At 37.8% G+C, this 9,287-nt stretch overlaps 1 long non-coding RNA gene across 1 annotated transcript; it reads right to left on the reverse strand.

The window, feature by feature from the left end:
• Nucleotides 1–3,495: 3,495 nt before the first annotated feature.
• On the reverse strand, nt 3,496–5,288 carry LOC149750925 (uncharacterized). Its single transcript, XR_016398957.1, has 3 exons — nt 5,072–5,288; nt 4,000–4,316; nt 3,496–3,883 (listed from the first exon to the last, which is right to left on the reverse strand). It is a non-coding gene; the product is annotated as an uncharacterized LOC149750925 (long non-coding RNA).
• Between the last annotated feature and the right edge of the window lie 3,999 nt (nt 5,289–9,287).

Genomic DNA, 9,287 nt, shown 5'->3' on the forward strand with positions numbered 1-9,287 from the left:
TTTTGCATGGCTTCTCTTCTCTTTGGGAAGAGCCACTGAATATCATTTCCTTTCCCCTATCTTTGTTGGTTTCTTCTCTGGTTGGGACCTACCACCCTTTTCTTGACATTTTTAATAATGAGTTAAAACTGCAAGAGCTTCAGAGTTCAGTGATGTCCAGATTCAGAATGGGCAAATGGCCTTGGTACATACATCATGTATTTGCCTCCCATACATCATGTATTTGCCTCCCATACTGAAGTAGCCAGGTATCTGTATTTATTGCCAGGAAAATATGAGAGCACGTCACGAATAGCTCATGAGTAAGAAAACTTAACTAGAGTAAGAAAAAGGAATAACTTTACCATTAAGCTCATGAGTGCCAGCCAAAACTAAACATTTTTATTATATTGTGCATACCATTGTCACTGGGTTTCATTCTTTGACTTTAATTCAATAACTTAACGGTAGAATTTTATTTGTACTAGCTTGTCACTGGGTTTCATTCTTTGACTTTAATTCAATAACTTAACGGTAGAATTTTATTTGTACTAGCTATGCATTCCCACATGCTGTCATCTTTCAATACAATTATGGGAAAGCCCACGTCCACAAAAAGAAATAAGACATCACCTTTCAGCTAATTAAGAATGGAGTTCCATACGGGGTTCATTGCTAGGGCTCAAGAATGGATGAAAAAAGGACTCAACAAGCCACAATAGCTCTAACTTTGGGGGTTCATGAAGTGCTATAAAATAGCATAAGCTTTGCAATACATTTATCTGGCTATTGTAATTTTATTTTCTTTTGAAGATCTTTCCATTTTCTTGCCAGTGTCATTATAAGGGTGTCATTTTTTGAAATAATGAAAATTCCTACTGCACTGTTATACAATAGTCATATAATGATTACTATGAATTGAAATCCCAGAGAAATTGTAAAGGTATTATGATGACATTTATGTATCTTAGAGATTATAATCATATGAAACAGTGGTTAGTACTTCATATATTTAGAAACCAGACTATTTATTTTTTTTGGAAAAAACAAAAAATTAGGCTGTTTAAATACTAGCTAAAGAGTCATAGAGTTTTAACATAAGTCATGAAAAGTTGAGATCAAATTCACAAAGGTCCACTGGATGTACTACTTTCGGGCTAAAGAATCCTCAATATTAATTTTCATTATATAAGAAGTATATAGGTAGGTCAAACAAAGATAGAAACTATCGGAACTGATTTAAACAACTCATTTTTGCCATGCTATAACTTGGACAACCTATGCAAGTCCCATTTTTGTTGCAATATTATTGACTGTTTCAAACAAAAGAACTACACAACCAGGATAACATTAACCTGATTATTACAAAAAAGAACATTGATTGTCCAAATTAAAACATGATCACCGGTGAGAAGAGAAAAATACAATACAAATTTCACCATCCAAAACATAAGCTCTAGTTATCTGATAATGTAAGCAAGTGAGACGATATAATTATCAAAAAGAAAATGAAAATCTCTAGTAAAACTCGAATAAAACCAAAATTTAATCATTGTTAATCAGAGAGGAAGAGCGGTGAGGGACAGAGCCTCTAATTATTATTAATCAGAGGGAGTCTCTATTTTCTGAGAAACACAGGGTGGATTTAATTCTACCCACAGCCTACAGGCAACCGGCTAAGCTCTTAAAACAACAGCAGCAGCAAGCCAACAACAACAACAAATACCTACAGGGAACCTGGCCCTCAACAGATTAAAAAAATAAATCCCAACCCATACTGTTTGCTGTGTGGGGAAGCTCTCATTAACAGAGCATTTCATGCGCCACATCAAAGCCATTCAGCTTTCTCCGCGGCAAGCCCCATCAAGATTCAAACCCCACAACAAAGCCCCATCAAACTCGAATAAAAATGGGGAAATGGTGGTTCAACAACCACAGCCCCTAAATTCCAGATCGACTGAAATCCCCAAACTTTATGAGAAATGAATTGAAACAAAAACCCATCCAAATCCATCCAATACAAAACCCAAGCTAGGAAAAACAAAACCATCGCCAACAGAGATCACGAGAGCAAAGCAAGCCAGAACCAATTAGAAATCTACGGCCACATAGAGAGCCCGGATCGAAAAAAGAAAACCAAGAGACAGGGTCGGATCAAGAACTGATCGACGATGATACCTGAAGGAAATGAGGTCTGACTTCCGAGGAGGAAAAAGGAATAGTCGTGCTGCCTTGCTGGGATTTGGGAACTGGAAAGTGGGAATTGGGACCAAGGAGGCAAGGAGACGTCAAGGACAAGGGGAATAGCCCGTAGCCGCATGCCATAGGTGATAGGTTTACGGCTTACCAGCTTTACAGCCATGGCGATGGGATTGGGACAAGCTACAGTTGACAGCTATTTCTCAGCGATGCAGGGCCTTTCTTCGGGCCTAGGCCTTAGGTGACCGCCTCGGTCGCCTAACGGACGGGCCGGCCCTGAGCACGTGCCAATAATAGCTCCTCCTTTTCACGGATTGGAAATCTTATGTACTTCCACCAATTGCCTTCAAGAATTTTAATATAAAGCATGTGGCGTTGAAGATTTTTGCTACAAGATTCGGCTTGAAGGCAATTTTCATATAACAAATTCATAAGGTCATCTTAGTCAAGAGAGTGAATTTAATAAATAGAAGCATATTGTTTCTCCCATCTAATTTTATTTGAACGTATAATGCACGGCAGGAAAAGATTTGAGTATTATTTTGGACTCCGTGAGGGTTCTATTTTTTTTAATAAAAATTACTTCAAAATGATCCACCAGGTATTCTTTACTGCAGGGTTTATTTCTCTTTGAGAGAGATACTAATATTTGGGGAGCAGGCACACGCATCTATACTCCGTGTAAATAAAAAAAGGCTACACGCATTGCAATTAAGATGCTTCCTAATCCACCTAGCTAAAATTATTGGCCATTTGTAATTATATTAAGAATATTAGGAAAAATTGCTCAGCAACTATTTATCTAGGAAAAAAAATCAGCTGACATAAAAATTAGAGATTAAAAAAGATATCTTACTCTAATGAGCATTGAAAATGTTAACTAATATTTTTTTTATAAAAAGCGAAGAGCCAAAAGGCCCTTTTTTTTATATATTTTCTCCCTCCTTAACTAACAAGCTCCATATCTTACTGATAATACTAATATTTCCTCATTTGCCCACTAAAATAGAATTTTATATTATTTGTTTTAGTTTTCTTGTCTATATCAATTTTGCTCTAAGCTTGATTTTGTTTTTCTTGTTGTAATTGGCATTCCATATGTTGCAAGTGAGCCTATATTCCACATAGTTTGTTTGGATTTTCCAAAAATTTTTGCTCCTTAAAACTTCCTTGATAATTCCAAACTAACACTTCGTTCTGTTATCCTCTATTAGCAATCTAAGATCTTCAAAGCGTGCAAAGTCAGGCCATTTCCACCCTATAACCAAAGCATATAATTTAATTTTCACAAACCTACCATAAACGGTTATGCCAAACTTCAAAGGTAAAAGACCACATTGCCTCATTATATGCGATAACATCAAGCTTCTACATGCCACAAGATTCTCAAAAGTTGTGGTGTTATCATGCTACACAATCACCGCAAGCCACAAATCTTTGAGGTCCTAAAAACATTATTTAACGAATCATTTATTTCATTTTGTATCTATCCACTTCTTTTTCCTTGCCAGCCTTGTTATTAGTGTCGAGTTTCAAATTTTGAAGGCCCTTGGTTATCTTGCTCTCTTGATATTTTTGATTTTTGGGCTTGTCGGAGTCCAAACGATTTCCATCCAAACCACCTCCTGCTCTGTCCTTTGATGCTTGGCAAATCTCATGGGATTGGCCGGCCTCGACGTTTGGTGCTCAACGAAGCAACCCTTGACTGCAAGTGAGACAAGGAAATAAATAAATGTTAGATAAACATAAAACAGGATAAAATAAAGGAGGATGGGCAATATTTTATAGCTTGTGTCCAATGTAATTTCTCTTTTGGCTGACCTGAAGAAGTTTTATAATTTCATCTTTCGTCTTCTGATCAGGTGCAGACTTGTACTTTTTGAGTAGATCGACTACAATCTTGTCATCGATTATCCATTTAGTTCCATTTGACAGATCGACGATATGAAGCTCCTTTGTTGTAGTTGAACATTTACCTTTGTCGTTCGATTTTATATCTAACTTAAGCATCTTATCTCCAAGTTATACTTTAGGAAGAGGCAAGTGGCTTGGCTCATGCTTGCTAGGGGTTTCTTTAGCAGATCCTTGAAGAATTTTGTCACCGGAACTAGGAGCATCTCCTCGAAGATTGGATTTTTCTAATATATTGTAGAAATACATATCTTAATATGAATTCAATGATGTAGCAGCATGAAACGGAAAATGCTTGAGGATACTTGATGGTACATTGTAGAAATACATATCTTAATATGAATTTAATGATGTAGCAATGTGAAATGGAAAGTGCTGGAGGAATCGTGACATGTTGTGCATCATGGCTTCTTATGTTACATGTGGATGTGTTTGTGGATCGGGCTGGGCTTGGCTTTGCCCGCATATCAACATAATTTATATAGATTCAGGCTTATCTTCCAAGTCCAAGTCAAATCCTTACTCGAGCTTCAGGCCTTAAGTTGGATCTCGGGTTTTCTGGCTGAAGTATGAATGATTAAATATTGCTGACAATCTAAACATGTTTATTGTTCTATTAAGTTCATGTATCAGCAACAATTGTCAAATAAGTAAATAAATAGATCAAATAGAAACAAACAATACAAGAAAAATAAAAAATATTCAGGCCAAGCTGGCTTTAATCCTGATGTCCGAGCCTGGTCTATTTATTAAACAGGTTTGTTTTCCGGGCATGGCTCAGCCCACAGAGTCTGGAACTTGTCCTAAGGATTTCGGGCTTTAGCAAGCCGAGCGGACTGACAAATAATGAACAGGTAACGTTAAAAAGGAACTTTAACAAATGCTCATACTCAAGAAGAGATCAAATGGCAATAAAAATACATATGACCACAATGAGGACTCTCCAATGTGGATCAAAAGTTCCTGAATGAACTTCACTCACCTTTCCTCTGAGCCATGCTGATCTCCCTCAAGCTGAGCTTCTGCCTAAGAACTCTTCTAATCGGGCTTTCTCTAATGCTTGTGCATGTGGAAGGTGATTGCATGATGGCTTCCATTGCATAATGAGATTTTATCGGGCTTTCCCTTCCCCATTCCCTCTCCCTGGGGAGAGGGAAAGAGGGGAGTACCCTCTCCCAGGGAGAGGGGAAGAATCAAAATTTTATTTATTTATTTTCTTGTCCCTGATCCGACGACAAGCAGCATAAGAACGTGATAATTTGGTATTCTTTATCAGTGCAAGGGACATATGGCCAAGTGAAGCTTATCTCACTCAGCACCCACTTGGAGGACAATTGGCCAAGTGACGGCACGTTCATAATTTTGATATTCTCCCAAGGAAAGGCCGTTCATTGAAAGATAAATTTTATATTATTTTTTATTCTTTATTGGGGTTTGACCTACAAAAGGATGGTTACATGATCTGCATCTTTCAACTCCGTATAGTTTTCAAATTACCGTTGTCCCCATCCAGCTATAGAAAAAGCATGATTTAGGAATTGAACAACTGTTTATTTAGATTGGGCTAGCCCAAAGCTCCAGTAACCGAGCTTGGACCTAGTAAGTAGGCCCAGAAGCCAGGCCCGGGCATGAGTGATTTTAGTTATTCCTTAAGGGTAAGCTCGACCTGAACCCTACATGGTTCGCCTGTTGAACAAGTCCATTTCCAACATAGACAGGATTTTACAAGATATCTATCTCCTTGCTTAATTTCTTCTCCTCCATCTTTTGTTTAACCTAAGAACCTTAAATGAAGTCAAATAAGTAAACTAAGCTTAGCCAAATTATTTAAATGAGGGGAAGCTGCTTGCACCAACCTAGAATAGACCTGAACCTAGATTGATTACGAATCCGTCCAGATTCTCGCTAAACAATTTTAACAACCTCACCACCTTAACCTTAATTTTCGCTAATGATTCAGCTCTATCATATTTGTGCCCGAACCAATCCACAGGTCTAATCTGAGTTGAACTTATATCCTCCGAAACAGCATCAAAATATTCATCCATTCTGTAACCCTTTCTAGGCTTATTCTATGATATCTTGACTTCGAAGCACTCTCAAAAATCATCAAATATTACTCCTCTTTACCATTAGGTCTGCTAGCTGTAGGCCACAGAATAGCAAATCTTAGTTTCTTTAATTCCTAAAATCACACAATAGACTTTGTTATAGGCTTTCTGCATCACCCAGTAATGAAGTCACGGAATAGCAAACAAAAAGAATTGTAGTATATATCTGACCTGTGCATAAACATAGGGGTCTACAACACACCAATAAAAGTTATGTCCCTTCTTGCAATATCTTTCGAGGAATGGATGATAAAAAAGACTCGAGCAGCTTGAACTTTATCATGGTGGAGAAATTATCGGAAGTGAGCGTACTAGTAAATGGTGCATTTGCATGCTAACTGAAATGGTAACATCAACTAGACATGATCACACAATTCACAACTTTGAAGATATGTGCAAGGTAGTGGAATGGGAAATCTATGTTCAGTTAATCATCCAGCGATGATGGAAACAACGTTTGAAGTTTTGTCTGCAACTTCGATATTAAAATCTACACTTTTAGCCAAAACTAAAACTGAATCTGGGGTCAGTTTTGAAGTTTTGATAGAAAATAACTTATGGAACCTAATTTTGAACAAAAATGGCCACTTTAATTTCTTCTTTGTTCATGTAGGTACTTTTGGATGATAAAGAGTAAGCCCCTAGAATGCAATATTTGCAAGATTGAACTCAAAACTTGTAGTTTTGAATCGCTTGTAAGCAGTCAGGTGTTTAGTTGCAAAACATTTGGTGGAAACATGAATTTTTCTAAAACAAAAATGTTATTGATTTAAATTTGACTCAAACTAGACAGAGTTTTGTAAACCTTATCTACATTTTGTCATGTATCACAAAAAGGCCAAAAATTCACAAATATGGATATATTTTTATAAAAGTTAAAAAATTTATAAATTGATGCCCACACACACATTTTGGGATAAGATTCTAAGTAGCGTCTTATAACATTAAAATGGTATCTGATTTAATTTTCAAACTTTGTGCTACAACTTTAATTTTTTAAACATTTTACACTTTTATTTCTGATAAATCTTATATTTTAAAAGCCATGAATCCATTGAGACTATATATAATACCGAGAAATTCCAGACTATAAAATACAAAGAAAAATGTTAAGTAAATACTTGCTTTATTTTTCCTTATTTTTTCTATTTTTGTTGATTTTCCATAATCTTTTTGGCTAAAGCTCCAAAACTCAACCCAACACTGATGGATTGTACAATTTGCTTGGTATTCAATATGAAATATGATTCCATTCAAGATTGCAAAATTTTAACCTTGCCCAACAATTGCTATCAATTCCCAAAGAAGTCCATGCCTGCAAAATTCAATATGAAAAACAAGACGAACTTGAGCTTCGTGGCATCCTTAGACCCAGTGCTGCTTTTAAATTATTTCTATGACGACCACTTCTTTTCAAAACACGCTCAAAGGACTGCCCTGACAAACTTTTTAGCCCCTAAGACCTTCATTCACAGTATTAGGCTATTTAATTAAATGTCTAAAAGTATTCAAATTCAATATATAATGAACCAAACTTTCTCCATGGCTCCGTTCTATTCTACTTGTTTCTTCACTTTAGTTTTTTCTATTTCTCATTTCATTCTTGACCGCAAATATATATTGACTTTGTACTTAAGATCCAGTAAAAACAAGAACAAAAGAATAAGCCATTTAATAAGGATATTGTGAGACCCTGAAACTGGGCCCGGTCCATTGACCGGCCCAGCCCAAGGATTTCGACCTCACGTGCGGCGCACGTGAGGGCGGGTGAGAGGGGGGGAGCCATCCCGAAGAAGCCGGCTCCCCTGTTCTTTTTTAGGGCTTCTCCTCTCATTGAAGAGATTGGAAGAGGAGCCGCTGCCGGCCGAGAGAGAGGGGGGGGGAGAGAGAGAGAGAGAGAGAGAGAGAGAGAACCATTAAAAAGGTGGGTCTTCTTCGGCACGGGTCTTCCTCTTCCTCCATTACCGCCGAAGAGAAAGAGGATCGCCGGTCTTCGTCGGAGGCTAAGGTAAGGGCTTCTAACTTTCATCTCCTTCCTTCCGTGATATTTAGCCATGATTTACTGTGGTTTTGAGCCGGCCAAGCGCCGGACTTGGGTCCAAAACGGGGTTTCGGCCCGTAAGCTCGTCGCCGTTGCGCGTTCATCGCCGCCAGCCGCCGGGGGGTGGCCGGGCTTGCTCCGCCACCACCTGCCGCTGCCAAGGCCGGCTGCCGCGGCCGCCCTTGGGTTCGATCGAGAGCAAAGAGGAGGGGGCGGCAGGGGGTGATGAATCCCTGTTTCGCCGAAAGAGAGGAAGGGAGTCGAGAGAGAAAAGAAGAAAGAAGAAAGAGAAAAGAAGAAAGAAGAAAAAGAAAAGAAAAGAAAAGAAAAGAAAAAGAAAAGAAAAGAAAAGAAAGAGAGAAAGAAAAAAAAATAATGATAATAAAATAAAAGGAGGGTGGTCTATGGGTATGAATCTGAATCCGAACTCGAACCCGAGGTGCTAGACACTTCGGCAGGATCGGCCCTGGGAGCATGTTAAAATTTAAGTTTTTATATATATTGTGATTAGTTTTAAAAGAAAATATGATTTTTGGATATTAGGTCCTGCGAGGAATTTGTGAGATTAATTGGATTTGTTGTGGATCGCGTTCAAAGTAAGTAATGAACTGCCTTCGCTAGACTCTTATTTATATAATATTATTTTTGTATCGAATAAATTGTTAATAAATTTATATGTGATTTATGAATTTTACGAGATGATGCTTTGAATGAAAAATAGATATATAAATTGGAATAATATTTTTCAGACTATTGTTATATTACTGTTCTTGCATTGTATATGCATATTTAGATCGGATTATGATATATCTATTATGTTACAAAAGAATTTTGATGTGCATTAGATTTAGAACTCTCAGCCTGGCTATGTTCTGGATCCTGCCAATAGGGGGTTATGCATTGGCAATTCTGGCCCCACCACAGGGTATAAGTGTGGTATTCTGGCCCACTCCGCAGGGTATAAGTGCAGTATTCTGGCCCACTCTGCAGGGTATAAGTGCGGTATTCTGGCCCACTCCGCAGGGTATAAGTGCGGCTCTGTTTCT

Source organism: Phoenix dactylifera, chromosome 18 (assembly GCF_051530095.1).
Source record: "Phoenix dactylifera cultivar Ajwa chromosome 18, Ajwa_hap1_PhDact_Kaust_v1.1, whole genome shotgun sequence".
NCBI lineage: Eukaryota > Viridiplantae > Streptophyta > Magnoliopsida > Arecales > Arecaceae > Phoenix > Phoenix dactylifera.